Source organism: Canis lupus, chromosome 24, assembly GCF_011100685.1.
Source record: "Canis lupus familiaris isolate Mischka breed German Shepherd chromosome 24, alternate assembly UU_Cfam_GSD_1.0, whole genome shotgun sequence".
Taxonomy (NCBI): domain Eukaryota; kingdom Metazoa; phylum Chordata; class Mammalia; order Carnivora; family Canidae; genus Canis; species Canis lupus.
In genome coordinates, this window is record NC_049245.1 from 28,508,479 (window position 1) to 28,520,820 (window position 12,342).

Genomic DNA, 12,342 nt, shown 5'->3' on the forward strand with positions numbered 1-12,342 from the left:
GGTAGCAGAATCTATGACCCTTCTCCAAGACTCAAGGAGCACAGATTGGAGGACGTCACATGGACAGTGCAGCTCAGCGGGTTGGGCTGCAGAAAGTAGATAGATCATGTCTACACCTTGAAGGTGGTCACTGGAGACCTGACATAGAGTCAGCTCAGTCCCTAGCTAAATATAGGGCTGGTACGGTTGTGCCTGATGAATAGGGCAGAGCTGTGGCAGATAGAGGCTGACAACAAAAACCTTTAGCACATCTTATGTCCACATGCAGACTGCACACATAAGGGTGTGTGTATGTGTGTATGTGTTTTGGGGGGCAATTAAGCATGCTCCGTTCCTTGACAGAGTAGCTCATTCTCTTGCATATCGTGGAATTCAATTTGAGTCTCGAGAGCACTGACATTGGAAATGAGATCTCGGAGATGTTTCAACACCCAAATAACTTTCTCCCCTCCATCTGTGAGCATCTCTTTTCAACTCTTGTCCACTTTGAGCTTTCTCCCTATGGGCTTGAAAAGATGAGTTGGCTCAAGCTGTAAAACAGCTTTCTCTCGTGTGTGTGTGTGTGTGTGTGTGTGTGTGTGTGTTGGAAACGTCTGTCTAGCTCATTCATAACTATGCACACTCATCTGGAATAAATAGACAAAAACTGACTGATGTAAAGGACTTCCATTCCAGAAAGGTCTGTATTCGCTCAGCAATAATTGCAGCAGAAATGTCTCTGCCAGCTTAGTCTCTTTGCCATCAGAATCAGGTCCTGAGATATCTCTAATAAGCAGTTAACCACCACTGATGTTAACAGTCCCCCAGTATAATTGCAAATAGAATACTCATATAAGATGCTTCTGGTGGAAAGAAAGGGGGGTCTCTGTTAAAACCTTACTCTGAGCTTGTGTTGGAGATCTGCAGTGCACTAACAAAGGCTTTGAGAAGTTCTGCAGTAAAGAAACCTTTACAATTTTGTTTCAGCCAGAATTTCCCAAGCTAGTTTAGAAAGCCAGCCTTCTTTCCTTCCTCCCTTTTTCTTTTCTTCTTTCCATGAAGCATTTGTAGAATAAAGCTCAACGGAACATATTTTGGGAAACACAAGCCTAAATACAATTGAATCTTGACGAGCACGTACATGTGTGCATGTGTGATGTGTGTGTGTATGTGTGTGTGTGTCCCTCCACACTGCCTTTCACTCTCTGGGAGTCTGAAACAATGATGGTATTTGAAGGAGGTTGTAATATCTGGGCCTTTCCTGAGAAGTCTGGGGATAACCCTCATAATTCTGTGATCCTTTTTAAAGTCATTACCTACATTTTATTGTTAAACATGAATTCTACATTTAACTGTTTATTTATTAGTTCAGTTTCAAATATACCAACTCCATGATCACTACAGGCAAGATGTTACCTCCTTTTTTTAAAAAAAGATTTATTTATTTATGTATTTATTTATCTATTTATTTATCTATCTATCTATTTATTTATTTATTTGAGGAGAGGAGCAGAGGCAGAGGGAGAGAGAGAATCAACAAGCAGACTCCCCGCAGAGCCATGGAGTCAATTTTGGGGCAATTCCAGGACCTTGAGATCATGACCTGAGCTGAAACCAAGAGCCAGCAGCTTAACTTACTGAGCCACCCATGAGCACCAAAACATTATTTTCTTAATGCAATCTTCAGAGACATTGTATCTAATCCTTTAATAAAAATTATGGCAGACAGATGTGGTTTGATATTGCATTAGTCTCTTACCATCTCTTACCTGGTATGTCCTCTTCCCTTCCTCACAATGTCACCTGAGCTCTCCCTCTGGCTCCCTTCATCTCACCATGACAAAGATTATTATATACAAGATTGCCCCACTTAAACCACATCATCACTCCCCACTGCTAATAAGGTAAACCCAAACCAGCTTCTCTGTGCTGTGCTTTGCCAGTGCTGTTCCTCTTGATATGCCCTTTTTTCTCACTCATCTGGAAAATTCCTAGTCATCCTTAGGTTCCAGTACAATTGTCATGACTCCTAGGGAGTATTCCTTGGTGTTTGCAGGAAAAAATTATTTGTTCCCTCTACTATATTCTCATTGCATTTTTTATTTACCCACATTCGTGGCTTTTGGCTTTGGCTTTTAAGATAAAATGAGAATTATGGGAAGGAAGCATGTATCAAAGAGAATTTTGAAAATAAATATATTGAACTCAATCTTCCCTGTCTTCTAGACTTCTTTGATAAACTGACACCATTGTCATTATCTGCAACTGTCATGCTCTCTAACCTCTGGACAATATGTGTTATATACATTATCTCTTTGATCCTTAAGAGAAAAATGTGTATTTTGTACCCACTCTACAGATGGCTTTATTCAAGGTTGTCTGGCTCCAAAGTTGGTGCTACATCCATTGTGTAACATTGTCTTTTGGGTACATGATTATCCATATCATGTATCCCTCAGCACACTCCATGTTTATAATAATTACCTGTAATTCTCAAATAAACTTTTTTTAAAGATTTTGTTCTTGAGAGACACAGAGAAAGATGCAAAGACATAGGCAGAGGGAGAAGAAGGCTTCCTGTGGGGAGCTTGATGCAGGACTTGATCCCAGGACTCTGGATCATGACTGAGCCAAAGGCAGATGCTCAACCACTGAGCCATCCAAGTGCCCTCAAATAAACTTTTCAAGACAATATTAGTATCCTCATTTATAACCAAAGAAACTGAGTCTTATTTGCCCAGGATCATCAAGTAGGTGGATAAGAGATTAAAATCCTGTATTCTTTCCAGTGCACCACACAACCTGAGGTTTCCATCATTTAGAAGATAGAAGCTTGAGATTTAGAATGGAGATCAGGAAGCCCTATTGGATCCTTAGTCATACAAGTAGACTCAGGAATTATAGTTCATGGTGGAATGATTAACCATTAAGAACATATAGGAGAAAGAGGAACATGCTAAATAACACCACAGTGGTGTATTACAACAAAATCCAGCCAATGATCCTTATTCTTCAACTGACAGATTGCAAGGAAAAGAGAGGGAGAAAGAAAAAGGGGAGAGAGAGAGAAATAAAGAAAGAGGGGGTACCAAGACAAATGCTTATTTAAGAGAATTAAGTGATATGCCAAGAGTTGCAATGTATGTATCTTATTTCAATCTTGATTTTTGCCAAAAAAAAAGAAAAATCCAGAGAAATAAACTATAAAGAGATCAAGGGAAATCTGAATGCTGATTGAGGGTCTGATAAAATTAATAAATTACTGTTAAATTTTTCGGTAATTATGCTTAAAAATGAAGTTCTAGGGGTGCCTGCATGGCTCAATCAGTTAAGCATCCACCTTTAGCTCAGGTCATGATCTCAGGGTCCTGGGATTGAGCCCCACATCAGGCTCCCTACTCAGCAGAGAGTCTGGTTTTCTCTCTCCCTCTGACCCTTCCTGCTTATGCTTCCTCTCTCTGTCTCAAATAAATAAATCAAGTCTTTAAAAATGTAAAATAAATAAAAATGTTCTATTTTACATAGATGAATATGAAAATATATATTGGTGCAGTGATAGATATCTTGGATATACTTTAAAACAATCTGGGAGAGAGGCCAATGGTAGTAATATAGATAAATCTAGGTTGGTCATAAGTTTATCATTGTTGAAGCTGGATGATGGGAATTCAGGAGTTTACTTTATTACTCTGTCTAAATTCAAATTCCCAATTATAAAACATCACAAGTAAATGATTAGCCAGATATGCCCATCCCATGAGCTGAAGGATTGATAGGCATTTTGAGTGTTTTGTTATCAATAGATTAAGAAATCAAAGCAGAAAACATGTCTTTGAATCAGATTCATGTTCCCATAGCCAGTTTGCTAGGTCTACCCATTTGGAAATGAATTACTGGGAATGAGGAGAAATAACAGCATTTCTCCTGTGCTCTCTGTTACTTACTGTCATGAGAGCCTATATTTTGAAAATGGCTTTGGATTTACCTTTTGAATTATTAATATATGTGAATTTGTGTCCCAGGAACAATTTTGCAGTTTTATGACATGTGATCAGTCTAGAAGATTCTAGGAGAGAACCCATGTTTGCCAAAGTGACATTGGTGTGCTAAAATTAAGTTTCCATAGCAACTCCTACTTCAATGTTGGTTGGTCCTAGAAGAGGGCATGCTGATTTCCCAACAAGAAGGAGGGAGTGAGGTGGAAACAGCAGGAGTTAGGCCGTGGGAGGGACTGTTTGCTTCAGGAAGAAGAAAGTCACTTTTAAAGAAATATATTTTTAAGTAATCTCTGCATACAATATAGAGCTCAAACTTAGAACCCCAAGATCAAGAGTTGCATGCTCTACTGAGCATGGTGACTGAGCCAGCCAGGCACCCTGAGGAAAGTCATTTAAATCACTGAGACCAAGAGTAAAGCCAAGTCAGTTTCCATCTGGGGTAAGGTTGATATGCAAGAAGTCTTATTACAATGGTGGGCAATAGTGGCAGAGAGGGATTTGGGTCTTGGCAGAGTTTTCTTCATTCTATTGAAGTCAAGTTCGCTCAAGTCAGGGTGTGGATGTGGTAGGGTTGCTCAAACAGGTGTTGTGGAGGGAGAGTCTGGGTTGGAGGCTATGATTCTTTCTTAGGCTACATTACCCACGGCATCAAGAGTAAGAATCAAGAATAAGTATAGGAGACCACCAGCCCTTAGGCAATATATAGGAGCTTGGGATGAAAAGATCCATACATGGCACGTGGGTATGTGCTGTGTTCTTTCTTACCCCATCTGTGCTGACTGTCATATAGAGAATGTAACTATTTCTGAACTGGCTTTCCTGATGGGCAGGGACACACTGACATCTTTCTGAACTGGGTCATCATTGCCTATTCCTGAGGAGGGCTAAGGCGTCTGGGGGCAGTAGTCAGCATTCACAGCTGTGCTGGGAAGGGCTGGGGCAAGTGCAGTGAGCAATTTTTCCAGCTGCATCTTTGCTGGACCATGAGGAAATGCAAGACAGCATTGCCTGAAGATGAGGTCTGGCCTCTTTGCCAGCCCAGTTTCGAGCTGAGCCTGAAACTAAAGCTATAGGCCCACAGCCATTGACCGTCATGTGACCAAGGCTTCCCTGAGTCAAGGAGCCTCCAATGCTGCAATCCACACTCCACACTGTGCTGTTTACTTATCTGATGGAGCTGTTCTTTTGGAAAGCTGTGTTAGTCCTGTAATGCAAAGTGACAGAGAAAATAAAAACACCCAGCTGAGAAAAAGCCACAATGTTAATGTGAAACACAAACTTTCTGTTCATCTGAATCGTAGTTTATTTTAAAACAGAACCATAACAGCTCAGATTCTGGGGACCGGGAGGGGCTGTGGCTGCAGCTGCCCAGCTCTCAGATCCTTTCCCCAACTCGCCTTTTGGTCTTAATTCTTGGCACTTCTCCCAGGAGTCAAAGTGGTGTGATGTGGGTTTGCCCTCCCTGAATATGACTCCAAGACCAAGGAAGAGTGAGTTCTGGAGTTTACAGTAGATGAGCCTGAAACTAATGTCACCGTGCTCTGCCCACTAACCCTGCAGTCTCTCTGACTAAATAAAAGCTTGGCCCTAGGTCCCCAGGAGCTTTGTTCTGGAGGAATCTGGCTTTTGTGTTTCGTCTGAACCAAGTTTGGGGTCTGATCCCAAACTCTTACAGCTGGCACTGAGCAACATCTGGTTGGCATCTTCTCTACCCTGTTTCCTGGTGTTTGCCTGCATTTTTTGGAATTAGCTCAGTTTTCTTAATATTTTTTTGTTTCTGAATGTTTTCTGAACAGTATTATCCATATGAGAATGTTAGCCGTACAAAAGCCCAGGGGAGAATCTTGCTATGTAGGCTGCTTCCCGTCCTCATTCCACCTCCAAACTGGAAAAACAGGAGCCCATGGTGGAAAATGAAGAGAAGCAGTCCAAGTTTAGAAGAAAAGCAGGAAATTATCCCAGAGGAGAGGCTTTCAATGAAGCAAGGGGAGGCAAAGTGCGTCAAATTGCACCTGAGAAGACAGATCAGAAAAATGGCCACTGGGTTAAGGGTTGGTGTCTTCATGTAGGGCTGTGTTGGTCAAAACCAGAATGCAATAAATCAGGAAGTGTATAGGAGTGAAGAAAATGGAAAATTAAATTGCCTTTTCAAGAGTTTTGCTCATGGGTATCAGTTCTCCACTGGGGATGCACATTAGAATCCCCTGGAAAGCATTTTAAAAATACTGATGCCTGGGCTCCTTCCCAGAGATTCTTATTTAAATGGTCTTTTGAGGGGATTTTTTTTGCTTATTTTATTCTATTTTTAAGATGAAAGCCAGGGGCACCTGGGTGGCTCAGTGGTTGAGAGTCTGCCTTTGGGTCAGGTCATGATCCTGGGATCCTAGGATGGAATTCCACATCAGGGTCCCTACAGGAAGCCTGCTTCTCCCTCTGCCTATTTCTCTGCTTCTCTTTCTGTGTCTCCCATGAATAAATACATAAAATCTTTAAAAAAAGATGAAAACCAATGGAATTGTTTGTAGCCCTACTGTAAGTAGTCAGTACAGAGGAAGAGATTAAAAGTACAAGGTGGATGATGGACCAATGATGTCATGAGATTGCCCAAGAGGTAGCAGCTGGAATCAGCCTATAGCTTTAGTTTCAGGCTCAGCTCGAAGCTGAGTTGAATTTAGACCTGGGCAGGTAAGCTCAGAACACAAGATGGCTTCTTTTGCCGTTGTGTGTTCTCACTTGATGGTTTCCAGTCCTTGACAGGGGACACCAGGTTATCTTCTGAGGTTTGTTGTTGTTGTTGTTGTTTAATCAAAGCAGAGTGTCTGATGAGGTTTAGGCTTGGTTTACTGACACTACTACCCTCAAGGAGACATAGCAAATGGTATGGGGAAACTCCTTCCTTGTGCTTAAGTATAATTTTAAAGGCACTTGTGGTAGAGGAAAAAATGTTAGAAACTGGGGGTGGGGAAACTATAGACAATAAAAACTAGTTACTAAGGGTAAATACTGACTTGGGAAGGGAAGGGTGGCTGTACTTAGACACCTACCTGAGCCTCTCCATGACAGCTTCTGAAACTGCAAGGACAATTCATTCCAGATCCACTTGGCTTCATCTTAAAGTATTTTGTTGGAAGAAGCCCAAATTCAAGCTAGTGGTTTGTCACCATGAGTCAGTTTTTATGTGCTGTGCTAGAAAGAAGGAGATAAATTCAGACTAGAACAAACCAGTAAGCCAGGGAGACCGAGACACAGTCAAGTGCTGATACCCCAGATGAAAAGGCGTGAAGACATCGTGGCAGGTCAGGCAGACAAGGTCAGGAGGGAGAATAGGCTGCCAGTGAGGAGGGGGGCAGGCAAGAGGAGGGGGGCCAGGCAACAGGGTGGGGATGTCCCTGCCAATGCTTGTTGGAGGCTTTTCCCAGCTCTGTCATTGCCTTGGCAGTGCAGTGTGGCCTGGGCAATAAAATGACAGGTAGGGATACCTATCGTCAGGCTCTATAATCACTGATTCATGTCTATCATACTTGATAGAAAATGTATTTTTTAAAAAATTGTTTTTGTGTAAAGATCAGATGTCCAACACACAGAGATACACATCAAGTGATCTAACACGTATAAAATAAAAAAGCAGAGTATCTCTCTTACCCTCTAAAGCCTGCTCTTCAGAGGCAACCATCATTAATATATTCAGGGTATGAATTCTTCAATGGGCACTTTTTAAATGCCATTTTTAAGGGTTACACTAGATAATTGTATAATATTGTGATAAATAAAAGGAAGAAGTGTTGCAAATTTCCAACATGGTTGCACAGGGGATGCTCTCTGACAAGCTCAAGTTTTTGAATAATGTCTACCAATGGTGAGGAAAATAGGCTAATTTTATCGGAGTGATTTTCGAGGAACAGTGGATAAAAGGAAGAAATGTAGACAGACAAAGACAGTCCCATTCTGTAAAGGTGTATAAAGAGGGATTATCAAATTTTGCAGCAGTCATTTTACTGGCTCTGAGGCACCATTGAAGAATGGATGGCTAAGGAGATCATTTGTGTGCGTTTAGACAGGAATGTTATGCTCACTGGGAGCCAGGACTCACTTGCTAAAATAAATCAGGAATTAGGTTAAACCACCATTCATTCTTTTAAAAATAAGGTCTTCAGGTTAGTAATTCAAGGAGAAAGAAAAGAAATCTTGTGCCTGAAGTTAATCAGGGCCTTGAAATGTGATTTCCTGATATCCTTGGGGATAAGACAGAGGCACATGTTCTGGATAGCGTTGAAATCGGGATGGTTTTTAGCTAACAATGCCAAAGGATGCTATAAAATAATCAGCCTCAACGGAAAAATGGAAGGAGCTGCATTGTAACTCCTGTCTTATTTTATGTTTTATTTTCACTGCCTTTTGTGAAACATATATATGGTATCTGGTACATGATAGATGTACACTAAGTATTTGCAAGAGATGCAATGTGAGAATGAGTGCAGGAACAAATGAATGGATGATCCAATGAATCTGAAAGGGACAGATAACTAATAATCTGGGTGATACATTTAAGAAAAAAAAAGAAAAAGAGCCTCTCGGGCAGGGGACTAGAATGATCATCAACTTGACATGCGGTAGGTGGGAATGCAAGGATTCTCAGTTTCTAAAGCACAGAGAGGAGGCTAGGTGGCTGTAAGAAAACTTTGCCATTCCCTGAGCTTCTTGGTTCCCTAGCTTCATGCTGTTTGAACATTGTGAGGTTTTTGCACAGAAGCTTGCAGAGCCCTCTCCGCTCCCAGAGAAGGCACGTGGTGCACCAGTAAGACTTTATTGGTTTCCTACCTAACAGTCTCTGCACTGTAGAAATTCTCCAGCGTCTTGTGGTAGCAATCTGAGGACTACAAGAAGGAACCTCCTGCCCCTTGGCCTCTGGGTTCATTCCTGAGACGATTTTCAGTCTCTTCCTTTGCCATCCTTGAGCACACAAGTAAGATTCCCTTCACTATGTTTTGGAGGAATCTGAACTTTAATAGTTGGTTCAGTTTGTGAGTCTCCTCTTCTCTTATCCCAGCTCCACATTATCCTCTCACATATTTTTGTCCTTCAGTGGTGAAGAGGACTTTTAAAGAGAGCTTTTAAGATCCATTCTCTTAGCAACTTTCAAACGGACAATACAGAATTATTAACTACAGTCACCATGCTGTACATGACATCTCCAGGACTTATTTATCTTAGAACTGAAGTTTGTACCTCTGGGCCACCCAACCCCTTTGGGCTCGCCCCACTCCCACCTCTGGCAATTACCAATCTATTAATTATACCTCAATTGAAAAAAGAAAGAACTTGCATCACTTTGTGAAGAAGTGGCCCTGGTGGACATGAAGGGGACCACCCTGTCAGGGAGGCCAAGGAGGTACTGGTACTTAGAGCGTCATCTTGTTGCTGAGAGCACAGTCTCTGATTCATCTCCTATCCTTTATATTCTTGTTACTTAAAGTGTGGTCCAAATTTCCTAGGAGTTTGTTGGAACTGCAGGCTCTCAGGCTCAGCCCTAGATCTAAGGAATCTGATTCTGCAGTTTAACAGGATCACTGGTGATTCATGGGCATGTGAATGTTTAGAAGCACCGCTCTGTAGCCCCCAAGACAGAATGGTGAGGAAGCAGTCAGCTAACACTTGTTCTGTGAGTCGGCAGGGAGTCAGAGGAAGGGAGCGAAGGGGAGGGAAGGGAAAGGAGAGAAGATGAAATCATATGAATCAATGTGAGGTGAAAACAGACTGAATTTGTGGCAAGTATGACAGAGAACATTGCACCTAAGGGCATGTGGTAATACAGAGCAATTGCTACAAGCTTTTCCCACTTTAATAAAAAAAAAATAATAAAATAAATAAATAAATAAATAAATAAATAAATAAATAAATAAATATCACATGCCCTAGGAGGAATCACTTGCATATTCATATTTCACTTCCTGTCTTAGAAAAGGGTTTCTAAAGAGGTTAAATATCCCCATGCTTCCTTGGGCCAAGGTTTTAGAAAACTCTTCATAAAAAAGAATTTCTCCCTGGATGAGGAGAAAGTTGGGGAAACTTTCTGGATGTATCCAGATGTATCCACTGGATGTATCCATCTCTGCAGCTGGCATGGCTTGAAAAATGTACAACTGGTATCAGGGAGCTCAAAGTTTAGTGTGGGAAGACAAGCCTATAAACACGCCCACTCCAACAGCGTGATACATGTGCTCCATCATGTGCTGTTACAGCCAAATGCTCTGAACTTCACGGGAGCTCAGGGAAAGAAAACTGGTCTTTGCTGAGACTGGGAAAGGGGTTGACAGGAGCTACCCCAGAGGGTACAGTACTTAAGGTGAAACTTGAAGACTAGATTGGCATTCACCAGATACTCTAGAACAAGATGGTAGTGTGCACTAAGGTGGTAAAGAGGAAGGCATGTCTTGGGGACTGAGGTGGTGTGGTGTGGCTGACACGCAGGGCATGGGGAAGTAGGAAGCCAGGGGACAGGAGGTTAGTGAGGTGGGTGTGGCCAGATTAGAAGGGCTTTGAATGCCAGTCTAAGCAAGGGAAGGTGTGAGTCAATGATTTTATTTTGGTAAGACAATTTGAAAGGCAGTCTGGGTGATAGACAGGGGTGAGGATGGAAGGGGGAAGTAGGGAACAAAGGTCAGAGCAGAGGGTAATCCTAGAGTGAGGGGACCAGTGAACAAGGCAGCTGCATTGCTGAAACAAGACCAGATGGTCCCGAGGGAGGGACTTCAGGCCGTGACCCGCCATGGAGGCAAAAGGACTCAGGAGTATTTCAGAGAAATTCAAGAAAGATTTAGGCTTCGTTGTACCGTGACTGGTTTATTTATTGGCAAATGATCCACAACAGTCACAAACCTGGCTGCCGAGATTTCAAGGCCAGCAGTGGGAAGGACAAGAACACTTAGAAGTCCAGAAGCTGTTTTCTATCATTATCATGTTTTGATTTGCTTTTTAAGTAACTCTTTCCATTCTGCGAAGCTCTGGAGGAAACCCCAAGTGCCTTTTACCACCAGGATAGACGTTTCTCCAGTTAGTAACTCACAGTTATGAAGAATCTGAAGTGAACTTCCAGTCAGCCTCTTCCTTGTGGGTCCATGGAGCTCCCCTAAAGGCACATCAGTAAGGTCAGTGAGTGGAAAAAGAAATACGGGTAATAAGGTGGGAAGGGAGGCTTTGTCAAATATTTTAAAGAGTTGACAAGAGGCCAAAAGTCTACTCTGCTAAATCTAAATATTTAAACTCAGAAGCAAATGTCACTTGGCTTTCGCAAAGCATGTGCTCAAGGTGAGGGTGGGGTGGAACACTTGTAAACTCTTCTATTTGAATTTCTCTGATCTTTTCACTACCCACACTTTTTACAGCCAGGACTGCAACATGACCCCTCTTCATCTTCCCCATATGCCAGAATTTCCTAACTGAGGCTCTGTGGTTCTCTAGAGTCTTGGAATATCTTGAAATTGAATGTGAACTTGATGTGTATACATATAGCTTTTTGAGGTTTTCTTGATATTGAGTCATTATATGAGATTCTCAAAAGATTCATGACCTATAAGATAGAAAGAATCGTAGCTCTACACATCACCACCCTTAACCAGCCCTGAGTACGCACATCATCTCCCTTTCCACTAGAATGAATTCCCAGACATTCTCTCCAGTTGCCATCGCTATCCCGAACCCTGAACCATGGTCTCTATTGCTTGTTTGGCTGCTTAGAAGACACACAACAATGAATGCACCTCAAACCTGATCGTATTATGTTCTCTTCAAACTTTGCCACCTCTTTGTGTGTGACAAAATGCCTCGTATTCCCTTCTTACCATCTGCAGCCAACCCATCACTAACTCCTGATAATATAACCTCTGTCTTTGAAAGTTTCCTTCCATTTTTGGTTTTCTGTTACTTAGAAAACAGAATTTAAACTTGTAAACAGGTTGTAGGAGCCCTTGAATGAGTGATCCTGCCTCATCTCCCAACATCACGCCAGCTAGCACTCCTCCTACACTGTGCACATGTTCACAGTGCAAGCTGGTCCCACTTCCTGGAATACTCTTTCCCCAATTGGATGCATGACAATCACAACTGCAAGACTTAATTCAACCATTTCTTCTCTCCAGTGTCTTCCTAACTACAAAGCTACCTCCTCCTTTCATGTATATACAATGTCTTTGGTGTAGCACTTAATCCAGTGGTCCTTTTCTTCACTTCTGTGCCCATCTCTCCAGCTAAGCCTTGTGTTTCTTGATGGCAGTGACAGTGATTAATCTGCTGCTGAATCCATAGTGCCTAGTGCAAGAGGGCTCGGGACTCTGTAGGGGTCAAACAACAAGCATGTACTTTGAATTGT

The 12,342-nt window shown here is 42.0% G+C and overlaps 1 long non-coding RNA gene across 2 annotated transcripts in view; it reads right to left on the reverse strand.

The window, feature by feature from the left end:
• LOC111092217 overlaps nucleotides 1–12,342 on the reverse strand; it is a 39,480-nt gene that overhangs the window by 11,623 nt on the left and 15,515 nt on the right. For both annotated transcript variants that reach the window (XR_005377846.1, XR_005377847.1), the window contains exons 3-4: nucleotides 11,041–11,103; nucleotides 7,022–7,163 (exon numbers count right to left, since the gene is read on the reverse strand). This is a non-coding gene — a long non-coding RNA (uncharacterized LOC111092217). The remainder of the gene's footprint in view (nucleotides 1–7,021; nucleotides 7,164–11,040; nucleotides 11,104–12,342) is intronic.